We start from the raw sequence: 19623 nt of genomic DNA on the forward strand, positions 1-19623 counted from the left end.
GGTTCCATGGTGTAATGGTTAGCACTTTGGACTTTGAATCCAATGATCCGAGTTCAAATCTCGGTGGGACCATTTTATGACTCTTGACCAAATCATTTTCTTTCAAGTGTATTCATTAATATCACATATCTAATACCGGTAGGGTGAACAATTAATTTATTGATTATACTCTAAAAGTTTATTAGATGTGAGCAAATAATAGAAATTTTACAATACCTGGAAACTAAATGGCTCAAAATAATGAGAGATTTTACAAACTCACTCTGGTTTCTCAAACTCATCACAGGGGCCTGATGCAAGACATTACTTTTTAAAATCTTACTGTTATTGTTAAGGCGAACAAGGAACTTTTTCATTGCAAAGCATTCATTAAAACAAAACTTGAGGAGTCAAACTTTGTATTACAGGGACCGAAGATGTGCAGTTTGAATAATAATCTTGAAATTCAGACGTACAAAGATTTTACACACTGATTTTCAACAGTAAATCCACAACCAAAAAAGTTGAATCTTTTGAAAGACATGTCAAAGGTGTGAATCTGAAATTCACTTTTAAAGACATTCACAATGAAATGCACTGTGTAAGTCCAGCATTTTGTCAGCTAAGAAATCAGCAAAAATGAACTATCTCATTACTGGCCATATAGATGAGAAAGGAAAATAAACTCATGTTTACAATGTGGATGTGAAAGAACAGTTTCTAGGTTCAGCTTCAATATTTATGTTTATGAATAATTGATATGTTCATATTGTCTAACAGCTATCTAGATGGATAAAGCTATGTATGCATCTATACATACTTATGCGTTCATACGCATCAGTATAAAACATTGATATTAGGTTTTTTCTAGACCAAATTCTAAAAAATGAGTTAAACAGTGAATCTCATAATTGTAGTAGGTCCCACCGAGATTTGAACTCGGATCGCTGGATTCAGAGTCCAGAGTGCTAACCATTACACCATGGAACCCTCTCACACAAGAGTGCCTTTTCCATTGAGACAAAAGAGAGCGCATCAGTGATGTCCTTCTCTTATATTGATAAAAAGATATCTCATTTGAATGGTCATAGTGGATAGAGATTTAATGTGATTTGATTCTTTTCAGCTATATTCTCTATAAAAGTGTTAAATATTCAAATGTTTATCTGAATATAAAAGTTATATCACAATGTTCATCTTTGCCTGTAGCATAATAAAACAGTCTACATTTCCAGACTACTGAAGCAATGTCTCTGTCTCCTGCATGGGTGGCTCGATAGAGCAATGGTTGGCAATTTGGACTTTGCATCCAATGATCCGATTTGAAACCTTGGAGGGACTTTTTTTATTACTCTTGAGCTTTTCCATTTCTTCATCTTTGTTCATTGATAGCTCAAATCCAACACCAGTAGGTTGAAAGAGTCAATTATTGAATGCTTTCAAAATGTCCATCAGCTTGAACAAGTTACATCAATACAAACTTTACAATACTTTGACATCAAATTTCTTCACAAAGTAGTTAGCCATTATAAAATCATATCCTGATTTTCTCAAACGCATTTCAGACGGGTGATTCACAGCATCACTTTTTTAAGCTTTCCCGCTATTGATAAGGCGAAAATAGCACATTTTGAATGAGAAGTTTTCTTCAATCAAACATAGAGGAACCCAAATGATGATCTCATTCAGCTAGTAAAAATGTTGTTTTATATTAGTATGGAAATCGTGAAAAGAAAATGTTTTTCATGCTGATTTACAACAGTTGATCTCCAATCGTAAAATATAAGCTTTTGGTCGGAGGCATGACAGGTACTGATCAAATTCTCATTTTTGAACTTTATTCACAAATCATATGATATGCTTTGTATACATCAACTGTATTGTTGGATCAATAATGAGTAAAAAGTGACTATCTCAATTTCAGGACATATAAAAGAGAAAGAAGTAGAAACTCATGTTTCAAATGCTGAGAGGCAACAACTGTTCATGATTTTCACCTCCACTAATTATATTTATTTTTATAATCTATATGTTTATATGTTCCTATAAATATACAGAGACATATAGCTATATATACAGAGATACATATGTACAGGTTGATTTTTACATGTTTATAAGTAAATGTGATGTTGTTCCAAATAAAACTTCTAAGAACTGAATGGAAAAGAAAATTGTAATGTTCAGATAAGTCCCACTGAAATTTGTACTCAGATCCCTGTTTTCAGTCTCCAGAGTGCTAACCACGACACCATCCACCCTCCCGTACCAGGGTGAGCTTTCCATTTTGACAGAAGAGATTTGCCTCAGGGGGCAACTTATCTTTCATTGAAAAATATTATCTCACATAAAAACCACTGTTCAACAGAGTTATAACGTTATTTGAGTCTTTTGGGCAACATCCTTCCCCAACATAGTTCAATATGCAAAAGTTTACCAGAATAGGAAAGCAATCCAATTCAGTTTCTCTTTGACAGTAGAATATTAAAAACTTTGACATTTCCACATTGCTGCAGCAGTTTGCACTCCTTTCACATGGGAGGTTCCATGGTGTAATGGTTAGCACTTTGGACTTTGAATCCAATGATCCGAGTTCAAATCTCGGTGGGACCATTTTATGACTCTTGACCAAATCATTTTCTTTCAAGTGTATTCATTAATATCACATATCTAATACCGGTAGGGTGAAAAATTAATTTATTGATTATACTCTAAAAGTTTACTAGATGTGAGCAAATAATAGAATTTTTACAATACCTGGAAACTAAATGGCTCAAAATAATGAGAGATTTTACAAACTCACTCTGGTTTCTCAAACTCATCACAGGGGCCTGATGCACGACATTACTTTTTAAAATCTTACTGTTATTGATAAGGGGAACAAGGAACTTTTTAATTGCAAAGCATTCATTAAAACAAAACTTGAGGAGTCAAACTTTGTATTACGGGGACCGAAGATGTGCAGTTTGAATAATAATCTTGAAATTCAGACGTACAAAGATTTTACACACTGATTTTCAACAGTAAATCCACAACCAATAAAGTTGAATCTTTTGAAAGACATGTCAAAGGTGTGAATCTGAAATTCACTTTCAAAGAAATTCACAATGAAATGCACTGTGTAAGTCCAGCATGTTGTCAGCTAAGAAATCAGCAAAAATGAACTATCTCATTACTGGCCATATAGATGAGAAAGGAAAATAAACTCATGTTTACAATGTGGATGTGAAAGAACAGTTTCTAGGTTCAGCTTCAATATTTATGTTTATGAATAATTGATATGTTCATATTGTCTAACAGCTATCTAGATGGATAAAGCTATGTATGCATCTATACATACTTATGCGTTCATACGCATCAGTATAAAACATTGATATTATGTTTTTTCTAGACCAAATTCTAAAAAATGAGTTAAACAGTGAATCTCATAATTGTAGTAGGTCCCACCGAGATTTGAACTCGGATCGTTGGATTCAGAGTCCAGAGTGCTAACCATTACACCATGGAACCCTCTCACACAAGAGTGACTTTTCCATTGAGACAAAAGAGAGCGCATCAGTGATGGCCTTCTCTTATATTGATAAAAAGATATCTCATTTGAATGGTCATAGTGGATAGAGCTTTAATGTGATTTGATTCTTTTCAGCTATATTCTCTATAAAAGTGTTAAATATTCAAATGTTTATTTGAATATAAAAGTTATATCACACTGTTCATCTTTGCCTGTAGCATAATAAAACAGTCTACATTTCCAGACTACTGAAGCAATGTCTCTGTCTCCTGCATGGGTGGCTCCATAGAGCAATGGTTGGCAATTTAGACTTTGCATCCAATGATCCGATTTGAAACCTTGGAGGGACATTTTTTATTACTCTTGAGCTTTTCCATTTCTTCATCTTTGTTCATTGATAGCTCAAATCCAACACCAGTAGGTTGAAAGAGTCAATTATTGAATGCTTTCAAAATGTCCATCAGCTTGAACAAGTTACATCAATACAAACTTTAAAATACTTTGACATCAAATTTCTTCACAAAGTAGTTAGCCATTATAAAATCATATTCTGATTTTCTCAAACGCATTTCAGATGGGTGATTCACAGCATCACTTTTTTAAGCTTTCCCGCTATTGATAAGGCGAAAATAGCACATTTTGAATGAGAAGTTTTCTTCAATCAAACATAGAGGACCCCAAATGATGATCTCATTCAGCTAGTAAAAATGTTGTTTTATATTAGTATGGAAATCGTGAAAAGAAAATGTTTTTCATGCTGATTTACAACAGTTGATCTCCAATCGTAAAATATAAGCTTTTGGTCGGAGGCATCACAGGTACTGATCAAATTCTAATTTTTGAACATTGTTCACAAATCATATGATATGCTTTATATACATAAACTGTATTGTTGGATCAATAATGAGTAAAAAGTGACTATCTCAATTTCAGGACATATGAAAGAGAAAGAAGTAGAAACTCATGTTTCAAATGCTGAGAGGCAACAACTGTTCATGATTTTCACCTCCACTAATTATATTTATTTTTATAATCTATATGTTTATATTTTCCTATAAATATACAGAGACATATAGCTATATTTACAGAGATACATATGTACAGGTTGATTTTTACATGTTTATAAGTAAATGTGATGTTGTTCCAAATAAAACTTCTAAGAACTGAATGGAAAAGAAAATTGTAAAGTTCAGATAAGTCCCACTGAAATTTGTACTCAGATCCCTGTTTTCAGAGTCCAGAGTGCTAACCATGACACCATTCACCCTCCCGTACCAGGGTGAGCTTTCCATTTTGACAGAAGAGATTTGCCTCAGGGGGCAACTTATCTTTCATTGAAAAATATTATCTCACATAAAAACCACTGTTCAACAGAGTTATAACGTTATTTGAGTCTTTTGGGCAACATCCTTCCCCAACATAGTTCAATATGCAAAAGTTTACCAGAATAGGAAAGCAATCCAATTCAGTTTCTCTTTGACAGTAGAATATTAAAAACTTTGACATTTCCACATTCCTGCAGCAGTTTATGTTCCTTTCACATAGGAGGTTCCATGGTGTAATGGTTAGCACTTTGGACTTTGAATCCAATGATCCGAGTTCAAATCGCGGTGGGACCATTTTATGACTCTTGACCAAATCATTTTCTTTCAAGTGTATTCATTAATATCACATATCTAATACCGGTAGGGTGAACAATTAATTTATTGATTATACTCTAAAAGTTTATTAGATGTGAGCAAATAATAGAAATTTTACAATACCTGGAAACTAAATGGCTCAAAATAATGAGAGATTTTACAAACTCACTCTGGTTTCTCAAACTCATCACAGGGGCCTGATGCAAGACATTACTTTTTAAAATCTTACTGTTATTGTTAAGGGGAACAAGGAACTTTTTCATTGCAAAGCATTCATTAAAACAAAACTTGAGGAGTCAAACTTTGTATTAAGGGGACCGAAGATGTGCAGTTTGAATAATAATCTTGAAATTCAGACGTACAAAGATTTTACACACTGATTTTCAACAGTAAATCCACAACCAAAAAAGTTGAATCTTTTGAAAGACATGTCAAAGGTGTGAATCTGAAATTCACTTTTAAAGACATTCACAATGAAATGCACTGTGTAAGTCCAGCATGTTGTCAGCTAAGAAATCAGCAAAAATGAACTATCTCATTACTGGCCATATAGATGAGAAAGGAAAATAAACTCATGTTTACAATGTGGATGTGAAAGAACAGTTTCTAGGTTCAGCTTCAATATTTATGTTAATGAATAATTGATATGTTCATATTGTCTAACAGCTATCTAGACGGATAAAGCTATGTATGCATCTATACATACTTATGCGTTCATACGCATCAGTATAAAACATTGATATTATGTTTTTTCTAGACCAAATTCTAAAAAATGAGTTAAACAGTGAATCTCATAATTGTAGTAGGTCCCACCGAGATTTGAACTCGGATCGCTGGATTCAGAGTCCAGAGTGCTAACCATTACACCATGGAACCCTCTCACACAAGAGTGACTTTTCCATTGAGACAAAAGAGAGCACATCAGTGATGGCCTTCTCTTATATTGATAAAAAGATATCTCATTTGAATGGTCATAGTGGATAGAGCTTTAATGTGATTTGATTCTTTTCAGCTATATTCTCTATAAAAGTGTTAAATATTCAAATGTTTATCTGAATATAAAAGTTATATCACAATGTTCATCTTTGCCTGTAGCATAATAAAACAGTCTACATTTCCAGACTACTGAAGCAATGTCTCTGTCTCCTGCATGGGTGGCTCCATAGAGCAATGGTTGGCAATTTGGACTTTGCATCCAATGATCCGATTTGAAACCTTGGAGGGACATTTTTTATTACTCTTGAGCTTTTCCATTTCTTCATCTTTGTTCATTGATAGCTCAAATCCAACACCAGTAGGTTGAAAGAGTCAATTATTGAATGCTTTCAAAATGTCCATCAGCTTGAACAAGTTACATCAATACAAACTTTAAAATACTTTGACATCAAATTTCTTCACAAAGTAGTTAGCCATTATAAAATCATATTCTGATTTTCTCAAACGCATTTCAGATGGGTGATTCACAGCATCACTTTTTTAAGCTTTCCCGCTATTGATAAGGCGAAAATAGCACATTTTGAATGAGAAGTTTTCTTCAATCAAACATAGAGGAACCCAAATGATGATCTCATTCAGCTAGTAAAAATGTTGTTTTATATTAGTATGGAAATCGTGAAAAGAAAATGTTTTTCATGCTGATTTACAACAGTTGATCTCCAATCGTAAAATATAAGCTTTTGGTCGGAGGCATCACAGGTACTGATCAAATTCTAATTTTTGAACATTGTTCACAAATCATATGATATGCTTTATATACATAAACTGTATTGTTGGATCAATACTGAGTAAAAAGTGACTATCTCAATTTCAGGACATATAAAAGAGAAAGAAGTAGAAACTCATGTTTCAAATGCTGAGAGGCAACAACTGTTCATGATTTTCACCTCCACTAATTATATTTATTTTTATAATCTATATGTTTATATTTTCCTATAAATATACAGAGACATATAGCTATATATACAGAGATACATATGTACAGGTTGATTTTTACATGTTTATAAGTAAATGTGATGTTGTTCCAAATAAAACTTCTAAGAACTGAATGGAAAAGAAAAGTGTAAAGTTCAGATAAGTCCCACTGAAATTTGTACTCAGATCCCTGTTTTCAGAGTCCAGAGTGCTAACCATGACACCATCCACCCTCCCGTACCAGGGTGAGCTTTCCATTTTGACAGAAGAGATTTGCCTCAGGGGGCAACTTATCTTTCATTGAAAAATATTATCTCACATAAAAACCACTGTTCAACAGAGTTATAACGTTATTTGAGTCTTTTGGGCAACATCCTTCCCCAACATAGTTCAATATGCAAAAGTTTACCAGAATAGGAAAGCAATCCAATACAGTTTCTCTTTGACAGTAGAATATTAAAAACTTTGACATTTCCACATTCCTGCAGCAGTTTATGCTCCTTTCACATGGGAGGTTCCATGGTGTAATGGTTAGCACTTTGGACTTTGAATCCAATGATCCGAGTTCAAATCTCGGTGGGACCATTTTATGACTCTTGACCAAATCATTTTCTTTCAAGTGTATTCATTAATATCACATATCTAATACCGGTAGGGTGAACAATTAATTTATTGATTATACTCTAAAAGTTTATTAGATGTGAGCAAATAATAGAAATTTTACAATACCTGGAAACTAAATGGCTCAAAATAATGAGAGATTTTACAAACTCACTCTGGTTTCTCAAACTCATCACAGGGGCCTGATGCAAGACATTACTTTTTAAAATCTTACTGTTATTGTTAAGGCGAACAAGGAACTTTTTCATTGCAAAGCATTCATTAAAACAAAACTTGAGGAGTCAAACTTTGTATTACAGGGACCGAAGATGTGCAGTTTGAATAATAATCTTGAAATTCAGACGTACAAAGATTTTACACACTGATTTTCAACAGTAAATCCACAACCAAAAAAGTTGAATCTTTTGAAAGACATGTCAAAGGTGTGAATCTGAAATTCACTTTTAAAGACATTCACAATGAAATGCACTGTGTAAGTCCAGCATTTTGTCAGCTAAGAAATCAGCAAAAATGAACTATCTCATTACTGGCCATATAGATGAGAAAGGAAAATAAACTCATGTTTACAATGTGGATGTGAAAGAACAGTTTCTAGGTTCAGCTTCAATATTTATGTTTATGAATAATTGATATGTTCATATTGTCTAACAGCTATCTAGATGGATAAAGCTATGTATGCATCTATACATACTTATGCGTTCATACGCATCAGTATAAAACATTGATATTAGGTTTTTTCTAGACCAAATTCTAAAAAATGAGTTAAACAGTGAATCTCATAATTGTAGTAGGTCCCACCGAGATTTGAACTCGGATCGCTGGATTCAGAGTCCAGAGTGCTAACCATTACACCATGGAACCCTCTCACACAAGAGTGCCTTTTCCATTGAGACAAAAGAGAGCGCATCAGTGATGTCCTTCTCTTATATTGATAAAAAGATATCTCATTTGAATGGTCATAGTGGATAGAGATTTAATGTGATTTGATTCTTTTCAGCTATATTCTCTATAAAAGTGTTAAATATTCAAATGTTTATCTGAATATAAAAGTTATATCACAATGTTCATCTTTGCCTGTAGCATAATAAAACAGTCTACATTTCCAGACTACTGAAGCAATGTCTCTGTCTCCTGCATGGGTGGCTCGATAGAGCAATGGTTGGCAATTTGGACTTTGCATCCAATGATCCGATTTGAAACCTTGGAGGGACTTTTTTTATTACTCTTGAGCTTTTCCATTTCTTCATCTTTGTTCATTGATAGCTCAAATCCAACACCAGTAGGTTGAAAGAGTCAATTATTGAATGCTTTCAAAATGTCCATCAGCTTGAACAAGTTACATCAATACAAACTTTACAATACTTTGACATCAAATTTCTTCACAAAGTAGTTAGCCATTATAAAATCATATCCTGATTTTCTCAAACGCATTTCAGACGGGTGATTCACAGCATCACTTTTTTAAGCTTTCCCGCTATTGATAAGGCGAAAATAGCACATTTTGAATGAGAAGTTTTCTTCAATCAAACATAGAGGAACCCAAATGATGATCTCATTCAGCTAGTAAAAATGTTGTTTTATATTAGTATGGAAATCGTGAAAAGAAAATGTTTTTCATGCTGATTTACAACAGTTGATCTCCAATCGTAAAATATAAGCTTTTGGTCGGAGGCATGACAGGTACTGATCAAATTCTCATTTTTGAACTTTATTCACAAATCATATGATATGCTTTGTATACATCAACTGTATTGTTGGATCAATAATGAGTAAAAAGTGACTATCTCAATTTCAGGACATATAAAAGAGAAAGAAGTAGAAACTCATGTTTCAAATGCTGAGAGGCAACAACTGTTCATGATTTTCACCTCCACTAATTATATTTATTTTTATAATCTATATGTTTATATGTTCCTATAAATATACAGAGACATATAGCTATATATACAGAGATACATATGTACAGGTTGATTTTTACATGTTTATAAGTAAATGTGATGTTGTTCCAAATAAAACTTCTAAGAACTGAATGGAAAAGAAAATTGTAATGTTCAGATAAGTCCCACTGAAATTTGTACTCAGATCCCTGTTTTCAGTCTCCAGAGTGCTAACCACGACACCATCCACCCTCCCGTACCAGGGTGAGCTTTCCATTTTGACAGAAGAGATTTGCCTCAGGGGGCAACTTATCTTTCATTGAAAAATATTATCTCACATAAAAACCACTGTTCAACAGAGTTATAACGTTATTTGAGTCTTTTGGGCAACATCCTTCCCCAACATAGTTCAATATGCAAAAGTTTACCAGAATAGGAAAGCAATCCAATTCAGTTTCTATTTGACAGTAGAATATTAAAAACTTTGACATTTCCACATTGCTGCAGCAGTTTGCACTCCTTTCACATGGGAGGTTCCATGGTGTAATGGTTAGCACTTTGGACTTTGAATCCAATGATCCGAGTTCAAATCTCGGTGGGACCATTTTATGACTCTTGACCAAATCATTTTCTTTCAAGTGTATTCATTAATATCACATATCTAATACCGGTAGGGTGAAAAATTAATGTATTGATTATACTCTAAAAGTTTACTAGATGTGAGCAAATAATAGAATTTTTACAATACCTGGAAACTAAATGGCTCAAAATAATGAGAGATTTTACAAACTCACTCTGGTTTCTCAAACTCATCACAGGGGCCTGATGCACGACATTACTTTTTAAAATCTTACTGTTATTGATAAGGGGAACAAGGAACTTTTTAATTGCAAAGCATTCATTAAAACAAAACTTGAGGAGTCAAACTTTGTATTACGGGGACCGAAGATGTGCAGTTTGAATAATAATCTTGAAATTCAGACGTACAAAGATTTTACACACTGATTTTCAACAGTAAATCCACAACCAATAAAGTTGAATCTTTTGAAAGACATGTCAAAGGTGTGAATCTGAAATTCACTTTCAAAGAAATTCACAATGAAATGCACTGTGTAAGTCCAGCATGTTGTCAGCTAAGAAATCAGCAAAAATGAACTATCTCATTACTGGCCATATAGATGATAAAGGAAAATAAACTCATGTTTACAATGTGGATGTGAAAGAACAGTTTCTAGGTTCAGCTTCAATATTTATGTTTATGAATAATTGATATGTTCATATTGTCTAACAGCTATCTAGATGGATAAAGCTATGTATGCATCTATACATACTTATGCGTTCATACGCATCAGTATAAAACATTGATATTAGGTTTTTTCTAGACCAAATTCTAAAAAATGAGTTAAACAGTGAATCTCATAATTGTAGTAGGTCCCACCGAGATTTGAACTCGGATCGCTGGATTCAGAGTCCAGAGTGCTAACCATTACACCATGGAACCCTCTCACACAAGAGTGCCTTTTCCATTGAGACAAAAGAGAGCGCATCAGTGATGTCCTTCTCTTATATTGATAAAAAGATATCTCATTTGAATGGTCATAGTGGATAGAGATTTAATGTGATTTGATTCTTTTCAGCTATATTCTCTATAAAAGTGTTAAATATTCAAATGTTTATCTGAATATAAAAGTTATATCACAATGTTCATCTTTGCCTGTAGCATAATAAAACAGTCTACATTTCCAGACTACTGAAGCAATGTCTCTGTCTCCTGCATGGGTGGCTCGATAGAGCAATGGTTGGCAATTTGGACTTTGCATCCAATGATCCGATTTGAAACCTTGGAGGGACTTTTTTTATTACTCTTGAGCTTTTCCATTTCTTCATCTTTGTTCATTGATAGCTCAAATCCAACACCAGTAGGTTGAAAGAGTCAATTATTGAATGCTTTCAAAATGTCCATCAGCTTGAACAAGTTACATCAATACAAACTTTACAATACTTTGACATCAAATTTCTTCACAAAGTAGTTAGCCATTATAAAATCATATCCTGATTTTCTCAAACGCATTTCAGACGGGTGATTCACAGCATCACTTTTTTAAGCTTTCCCGCTATTGATAAGGCGAAAATAGCACATTTTGAATGAGAAGTTTTCTTCAATCAAACATAGAGGAACCCAAATGATGATCTCATTCAGCTAGTAAAAATGTTGTTTTATATTAGTATGGAAATCGTGAAAAGAAAATGTTTTTCATGCTGATTTACAACAGTTGATCTCCAATCGTAAAATATAAGCTTTTGGTCGGAGGCATGACAGGTACTGATCAAATTCTCATTTTTGAACTTTATTCACAAATCATATGATATGCTTTGTATACATCAACTGTATTGTTGGATCAATAATGAGTAAAAAGTGACTATCTCAATTTCAGGACATATAAAAGAGAAAGAAGTAGAAACTCATGTTTCAAATGCTGAGAGGCAACAACTGTTCATGATTTTCACCTCCACTAATTATATTTATTTTTATAATCTATATGTTTATATGTTCCTATAAATATACAGAGACATATAGCTATATATACAGAGATACATATGTACAGGTTGATTTTTACATGTTTATAAGTAAATGTGATGTTGTTCCAAATAAAACTTCTAAGAACTGAATGGAAAAGAAAATTGTAATGTTCAGATAAGTCCCACTGAAATTTGTACTCAGATCCCTGTTTTCAGTCTCCAGAGTGCTAACCACGACACCATCCACCCTCCCGTACCAGGGTGAGCTTTCCATTTTGACAGAAGAGATTTGCCTCAGGGGGCAACTTATCTTTCATTGAAAAATATTATCTCACATAAAAACCACTGTTCAACAGAGTTATAACGTTATTTGAGTCTTTTGGGCAACATCCTTCCCCAACATAGTTCAATATGCAAAAGTTTACCAGAATAGGAAAGCAATCCAATTCAGTTTCTCTTTGACAGTAGAATATTAAAAACTTTGACATTTCCACATTGCTGCAGCAGTTTGCACTCCTTTCACATGGGAGGTTCCATGGTGTAATGGTTAGCACTTTGGACTTTGAATCCAATGATCCGAGTTCAAATCTCGGTGGGACCATTTTATGACTCTTGACCAAATCATTTTCTTTCAAGTGTATTCATTAATATCACATATCTAATACCGGTAGGGTGAAAAATTAATGTATTGATTATACTCTAAAAGTTTACTAGATGTGAGCAAATAATAGAATTTTTACAATACCTGGAAACTAAATGGCTCAAAATAATGAGAGATTTTACAAACTCACTCTGGTTTCTCAAACTCATCACAGGGGCCTGATGCACGACATTACTTTTTAAAATCTTACTGTTATTGATAAGGGGAACAAGGAACTTTTTAATTGCAAAGCATTCATTAAAACAAAACTTGAGGAGTCAAACTTTGTATTACGGGGACCGAAGATGTGCAGTTTGAATAATAATCTTGAAATTCAGACGTACAAAGATTTTACACACTGATTTTCAACAGTAAATCCACAACCAATAAAGTTGAATCTTTTGAAAGACATGTCAAAGGTGTGAATCTGAAATTCACTTTCAAAGAAATTCACAATGAAATGCACTGTGTAAGTCTAGCATGTTGTCAGCTAAGAAATCAGCAAAAATGAACTATCTCATTACTGGCCATATAGATGAGAAAGGAAAATAAACTCATGTTTACAATGTGGATGTGAAAGAACAGTTTCTAGGTTCAGCTTCAATATTTATGTTAATGAATAATTGATATGTTCATATTGTCTAACAGCTATCTAGACGGATAAAGCTATGTATGCATCTATACATACTTATGCGTTCATACGCATCAGTATAAAACATTGATATTATGTTTTTTCTAGACCAAATTCTAAAAAATGAGTTAAACAGTGAATCTCATAATTGTAGTAGGTCCCACCGAGATTTGAACTCGGATCGCTGGATTCAGAGTCCAGAGTGCTAACCATTACACCATGGAACCCTCTCACACAAGAGTGACTTTTCCATTGAGACAAAAGAGAGCACATCAGTGATGGCCTTCTCTTATATTGATAAAAAGATATCTCATTTGAATGGTCATAGTGGATAGAGCTTTAATGTGATTTGATTCTTTTCAGCTATATTCTCTATAAAAGTGTTAAATATTCAAATGTTTATCTGAATATAAAAGTTATATCACAATGTTCATCTTTGCCTGTAGCATAATAAAACAGTCTACATTTCCAGACTACTGAAGCAATGTCTCTGTCTCCTGCATGGGTGGCTCCATAGAGCAATGGTTGGCAATTTGGACTTTGCATCCAATGATCCGATTTGAAACCTTGGAGGGACATTTTTTATTACTCTTGAGCTTTTCCATTTCTTCATCTTTGTTCATTGATAGCTCAAATCCAACACCAGTAGGTTGAAAGAGTCAATTATTGAATGCTTTCAAAATGTCCATCAGCTTGAACAAGTTACATCAATACAAACTTTAAAATACTTTGACATCAAATTTCTTCACAAAGTAGTTAGCCATTATAAAATCATATTCTGATTTTCTCAAACGCATTTCAGATGGGTGATTCACAGCATCACTTTTTTAAGCTTTCCCGCTATTGATAAGGCGAAAATAGCACATTTTGAATGAGAAGTTTTCTTCAATCAAACATAGAGGAACCCAAATGATGATCTCATTCAGCTAGTAAAAATGTTGTTTTATATTAGTATGGAAATCGTGAAAAGAAAATGTTTTTCATGCTGATTTACAACAGTTGATCTCCAATCGTAAAATATAAGCTTTTGGTCGGAGGCATCACAGGTACTGATCAAATTCTAATTTTTGAACATTGTTCACAAATCATATGATATGCTTTATATACATAAACTGTATTGTTGGATCAATACTGAGTAAAAAGTGACTATCTCAATTTCAGGACATATAAAAGAGAAAGAAGTAGAAACTCATGTTTCAAATGCTGAGAGGCAACAACTGTTCATGATTTTCACCTCCACTAATTATATTTATTTTTATAATCTATATGTTTATATTTTCCTATAAATATACAGAGACATATAGCTATATATACAGAGATACATATGTACAGGTTGATTTTTACATGTTTATAAGTAAATGTGATGTTGTTCCAAATAAAACTTCTAAGAACTGAATGGAAAAGAAAAGTGTAAAGTTCAGATAAGTCCCACTGAAATTTGTACTCAGATCCCTGTTTTCAGAGTCCAGAGTGCTAACCATGACACCATCCACCCTCCCGTACCAGGGTGAGCTTTCCATTTTGACAGAAGAGATTTGCCTCAGGGGGCAACTTATCTTTCATTGAAAAATATTATCTCACATAAAAACCACTGTTCAACAGAGTTATAACGTTATTTGAGTCTTTTGGGCAACATCCTTCCCCAACATAGTTCAATATGCAAAAGTTTACCAGAATAGGAAAGCAATCCAATACAGTTTCTCTTTGACAGTAGAATATTAAAAACTTTGACATTTCCACATTCCTGCAGCAGTTTATGCTCCTTTCACATGGGAGGTTCCATGGTGTAATGGTTAGCACTTTGGACTTTGAATCCAATGATCCGAGTTCAAATCTCGGTGGGACCATTTTATGACTCTTGACCAAATCATTTTCTTTCAAGTGTATTCATTAATATCACATATCTAATACCGGTAGGGTGAACAATTAATTTATTGATTATACTCTAAAAGTTTATTAGATGTGAGCAAATAATAGAAATTTTACAATACCTGGAAACTAAATGGCTCAAAATAATGAGAGATTTTACAAACTCACTCTGGTTTCTCAAACTCATCACAGGGGCCTGATGCAAGACATTACTTTTTAAAATCTTACTGTTATTGTTAAGGCGAACAAGGAACTTTTTCATTGCAAAGCATTCATTAAAACAAAACTTGAGGAGTCAAACTTTGTATTACAGGGACCGAAGATGTGCAGTTTGAATAATAATCTTGAAATTCAGACGTACAAAGATTTTACACACTGATTTTCAACAGTAAATCCACAACCAAAAAAGTTGAATCTTTTGAAAGACATGTCAAAGGTGTGAATCTGAAATTCACTTTTAAAGACATTCACAATGAAATGCACTGTGTAAGTCCAGCATTTTGTCAGCTAAGAAATCAGCAAAAATGAACTATCTCATTACTGGCCATATAGATGAGAAAGGAAAATAAACTCATGTTTACAATGTGGATGTGAAAGAACAGTTTCTAGGTTCAGCTTCAATATTTATGTTTATGAATAATTGATATGTTCATATTGTCTAACAGCTATCTAGATGGATAAAGCTATGTATGCATCTATACATACTTATGCGTTCATACGCATCAGTATAAAACATTGATATTAGGTTTTTTCTAGACCAAATTCTAAAAAATGAGTTAAACAGTGAATCTCATAATTGTAGTAGGTCCCACCGAGATTTGAACTCGGATCGCTGGATTCAGAGTCCAGAGTGCTAACCATTACACCATGGAACCCTCTCACACAAGAGTGCCTTTTCCATTGAGACAAAAGAGAGCGCATCAGTGATGTCCTTCTCTTATATTGATAAAAAGATATCTCATTTGAATGGTCATAGTGGATAGAGATTTAATGTGATTTGATTCTTTTCAGCTATATTCTCTATAAAAGTGTTAAATATTCAAATGTTTATCTGAATATAAAAGTTATATCACAATGTTCATCTTTGCCTGTAGCATAATAAAACAGTCTACATTTCCAGACTACTGAAGCAATGTCTCTGTCTCCTGCATGGGTGGCTCGATAGAGCAATGGTTGGCAATTTGGACTTTGCATCCAATGATCCGATTTGAAACCTTGGAGGGACTTTTTTTATTACTCTTGAGCTTTTCCATTTCTTCATCTTTGTTCATTGATAGCTCAAATCCAACACCAGTAGGTTGAAAGAGTCAATTATTGAATGCTTTCAAAATGTCCATCAGCTTGAACAAGTTACATCAATACAAACTTTACAATACTTTGACATCAAATTTCTTCACAAAGTAGTTAGCCATTATAAAATCATATCCTGATTTTCTCAAACGCATTTCAGACGGGTGATTCACAGCATCACTTTTTTAAGCTTTCCCGCTATTGATAAGGCGAAAATAGCACATTTTGAATGAGAAGTTTTCTTCAATCAAACATAGAGGAACCCAAATGATGATCTCATTCAGCTAGTAAAAATGTTGTTTTATATTAGTATGGAAATCGTGAAAAGAAAATGTTTTTCATGCTGATTTACAACAGTTGATCTCCAATCGTAAAATATAAGCTTTTGGTCGGAGGCATGACAGGTACTGATCAAATTCTCATTTTTGAACTTTATTCACAAATCATATGATATGCTTTGTATACATCAACTGTATTGTTGGATCAATAATGAGTAAAAAGTGACTATCTCAATTTCAGGACATATAAAAGAGAAAGAAGTAGAAACTCATGTTTCAAATGCTGAGAGGCAACAACTGTTCATGATTTTCACCTCCACTAATTATATTTATTTTTATAATCTATATGTTTATATGTTCCTATAAATATACAGAGACATATAGCTATATATACAGAGATACATATGTACAGGTTGATTTTTACATGTTTATAAGTAAATGTGATGTTGTTCCAAATAAAACTTCTAAGAACTGAATGGAAAAGAAAATTGTAATGTTCAGATAAGTCCCACTGAAATTTGTACTCAGATCCCTGTTTTCAGTCTCCAGAGTGCTAACCACGACACCATCCACCCTCCCGTACCAGGGTGAGCTTTCCATTTTGACAGAAGAGATTTGCCTCAGGGGGCAACTTATCTTTCATTGAAAAATATTATCTCACATAAAAACCACTGTTCAACAGAGTTATAACGTTATTTGAGTCTTTTGGGCAACATCCTTCCCCAACATAGTTCAATATGCAAAAGTTTACCAGAATAGGAAAGCAATCCAATTCAGTTTCTCTTTGACAGTAGAATATTAAAAACTTTGACATTTCCACATTGCTGCAGCAGTTTGCACTCCTTTCACATGGGAGGTTCCATGGTGTAATGGTTAGCACTTTGGACTTTGAATCCAATGATCCGAGTTCAAATCTCGGTGGGACCATTTTATGACTCTTGACCAAATCATTTTCTTTCAAGTGTATTCATTAATATCACATATCTAATACCGGTAGGGTGAAAAATTAATTTATTGATTATACTCTAAAAGTTTACTAGATGTGAGCAAATAATAGAATTTTTACAATACCTGGAAAGTAAATGGCTCAAAATAATGAGAGATTTTACAAACTCACTCTGGTTTCTCAAACTCATCACAGGGGCCTGATGCACGACATTACTTTTTAAAATCTTACTGTTATTGATAAGGGGAACAAGGAACTTTTTAATTGCAAAGCATTCATTAAAACAAAACTTGAGGAGTCAAACTTTGTATTACGGGGACCGAAGATGTGCAGTTTGAATAATAATCTTGAAATTCAGACGTACAAAGATTTTACACACTGATTTTCAACAGTAAATCCACAACCAATAAAGTTGAATCTTTTGAAAGACATGTCAAAGGTGTGAATCTGAAATTCACTTTCAAAGAAATTCACAATGAAATGCACTGTGTAAGTCCAGCATGTTGTCAGCTAAGAAATCAGCAAAAATGAACTATCTCATTACTGGCCATATAGATGAGAAAGGAAAATAAACTCATGTTTACAATGTGGATGTGAAAGAACAGTTTCTAGGTTCAGCTTCAATATTTATGTTTATGAATAATTGATATGTTCATATTGTCTAACAGCTATCTAGATGGATAAAGCTATGTATGCATCTATACATACTTATGCGTTCATACGCATCAGTATAAAACATTGATATTAGGTTTTTTCTAGACCAAATTCTAAAAAATGAGTTAAACAGTGAATCTCATAATTGTAGTAGGTCCCACCGAGATTTGAACTCGGATCGCTGGATTCAGAGTCCAGAGTGCTAACCATTACACCATGGAACCCTCTCACACAAGAGTGCCTTTTCCATTGAGACAAAAGAGAGCGCATCAGTGATGTCCTTCTCTTATATTGATAAAAAGATATCTCATTTGAATGGTCATAGTGGATAGAGATTTAATGTGATTTGATTCTTTTCAGCTATATTCTCTATAAAAGTGTTAAATATTCAAATGTTTATCTGAATATAAAAGTTATATCACAATGTTCATCTTTGCCTGTAGCATAATAAAACAGTCTACATTTCCAGACTACTGAAGCAATGTCTCTGTCTCCTGCATGGGTGGCTCGATAGAGCAATGGTTGGCAATTTGGACTTTGCATCCAATGATCCGATTTGAAACCTTGGAGGGACTTTTTTTATTACTCTTGAGCTTTTCCATTTCTTCATCTTTGTTCATTGATAGCTCAAATCCAACACCAGTAGGTTGAAAGAGTCAATTATTGAATGCTTTCAAAATGTCCATCAGCTTGAACAAGTTACATCAATACAAACTTTACAATACTTTGACATCAAATTTCTTCACAAAGTCGTTAGCCATTATAAAATCATATCCTGATTTTCTCAAACGCATTTCAGACGGGTGATTCACAGCATCACTTTTTTAAGCTTTCCCGCTATTGATAAGGCGAAAATAGCACATTTTGAATGAGAAGTTTTCTTCAATCAAACATAGAGGAACCCAAATGATGATCTCATTCAGCTAGTAAAAATGTTGTTTTATATTAGTATGGAAATCGTGAAAAGAAAATGTTTTTCATGCTGATTTACAACAGTTGATCTCCAATCGTAAAATATAAGCTTTTGGTCGGAGGCATGACAGGTACTGATCAAATTCTCATTTTTGAACTTTATTCACAAATCATATGATATGCTTTGTATACATCAACTGTATTGTTGGATCAATAATGAGTAAAAAGTGACTATCTCAATTTCAGGACATATAAAAGAGAAAGAAGTAGAAACTCATGTTTCAAATGCTGAGAGGCAACAACTGTTCATGATTTTCACCTCCACTAATTATATTTATTTTTATAAT

General features: G+C 33.5%; 15 non-coding genes across 15 annotated transcripts; 7 read left to right on the forward strand and 8 right to left on the reverse strand.

Moving 5' to 3' along the window:
• TRNAQ-UUG (transfer RNA glutamine (anticodon UUG)) lies at positions 1-72 on the forward strand. Its single transcript has one exon. It is a non-coding gene; the product is annotated as a tRNA-Gln (tRNA).
• Positions 73-897: 825 nt separating this feature from the next.
• TRNAQ-CUG (transfer RNA glutamine (anticodon CUG)) lies at positions 898-969 on the reverse strand. Its single transcript has one exon. It is a non-coding gene; the product is annotated as a tRNA-Gln (tRNA).
• Positions 970-2517: 1548 nt separating this feature from the next.
• On the forward strand, positions 2518-2589 carry TRNAQ-UUG (transfer RNA glutamine (anticodon UUG)). The gene has a single exon. It is a non-coding gene; the product is annotated as a tRNA-Gln (tRNA).
• Positions 2590-3414: 825 nt separating this feature from the next.
• Positions 3415-3486, reverse strand: TRNAQ-CUG (transfer RNA glutamine (anticodon CUG)). The gene has a single exon. It is a non-coding gene; the product is annotated as a tRNA-Gln (tRNA).
• Positions 3487-5931: 2445 nt separating this feature from the next.
• On the reverse strand, positions 5932-6003 carry TRNAQ-CUG (transfer RNA glutamine (anticodon CUG)). The gene has a single exon. It is a non-coding gene; the product is annotated as a tRNA-Gln (tRNA).
• A 1548-nt stretch (positions 6004-7551) lies between these two features.
• Positions 7552-7623, forward strand: TRNAQ-UUG (transfer RNA glutamine (anticodon UUG)). Its single transcript has one exon. It is a non-coding gene; the product is annotated as a tRNA-Gln (tRNA).
• Positions 7624-8448: 825 nt separating this feature from the next.
• On the reverse strand, positions 8449-8520 carry TRNAQ-CUG (transfer RNA glutamine (anticodon CUG)). The gene has a single exon. It is a non-coding gene; the product is annotated as a tRNA-Gln (tRNA).
• Positions 8521-10068: 1548 nt separating this feature from the next.
• On the forward strand, positions 10069-10140 carry TRNAQ-UUG (transfer RNA glutamine (anticodon UUG)). Its single transcript has one exon. It is a non-coding gene; the product is annotated as a tRNA-Gln (tRNA).
• An 825-nt stretch (positions 10141-10965) lies between these two features.
• Positions 10966-11037, reverse strand: TRNAQ-CUG (transfer RNA glutamine (anticodon CUG)). The gene has a single exon. It is a non-coding gene; the product is annotated as a tRNA-Gln (tRNA).
• A 1548-nt stretch (positions 11038-12585) lies between these two features.
• On the forward strand, positions 12586-12657 carry TRNAQ-UUG (transfer RNA glutamine (anticodon UUG)). The gene has a single exon. It is a non-coding gene; the product is annotated as a tRNA-Gln (tRNA).
• Positions 12658-13482: 825 nt separating this feature from the next.
• On the reverse strand, positions 13483-13554 carry TRNAQ-CUG (transfer RNA glutamine (anticodon CUG)). Its single transcript has one exon. It is a non-coding gene; the product is annotated as a tRNA-Gln (tRNA).
• Positions 13555-15102: 1548 nt separating this feature from the next.
• On the forward strand, positions 15103-15174 carry TRNAQ-UUG (transfer RNA glutamine (anticodon UUG)). The gene has a single exon. It is a non-coding gene; the product is annotated as a tRNA-Gln (tRNA).
• Positions 15175-15999: 825 nt separating this feature from the next.
• On the reverse strand, positions 16000-16071 carry TRNAQ-CUG (transfer RNA glutamine (anticodon CUG)). The gene has a single exon. It is a non-coding gene; the product is annotated as a tRNA-Gln (tRNA).
• A 1548-nt stretch (positions 16072-17619) lies between these two features.
• On the forward strand, positions 17620-17691 carry TRNAQ-UUG (transfer RNA glutamine (anticodon UUG)). Its single transcript has one exon. It is a non-coding gene; the product is annotated as a tRNA-Gln (tRNA).
• An 825-nt stretch (positions 17692-18516) lies between these two features.
• On the reverse strand, positions 18517-18588 carry TRNAQ-CUG (transfer RNA glutamine (anticodon CUG)). The gene has a single exon. It is a non-coding gene; the product is annotated as a tRNA-Gln (tRNA).
• Between the last annotated feature and the right edge of the window lie 1035 nt (positions 18589-19623).

Source organism: Triturus cristatus, chromosome 5_2 (genome assembly GCF_964204655.1).
Source record: "Triturus cristatus chromosome 5_2, aTriCri1.1, whole genome shotgun sequence".
NCBI classification, from domain to species: Eukaryota; Metazoa; Chordata; class Amphibia; order Caudata; family Salamandridae; genus Triturus; species Triturus cristatus.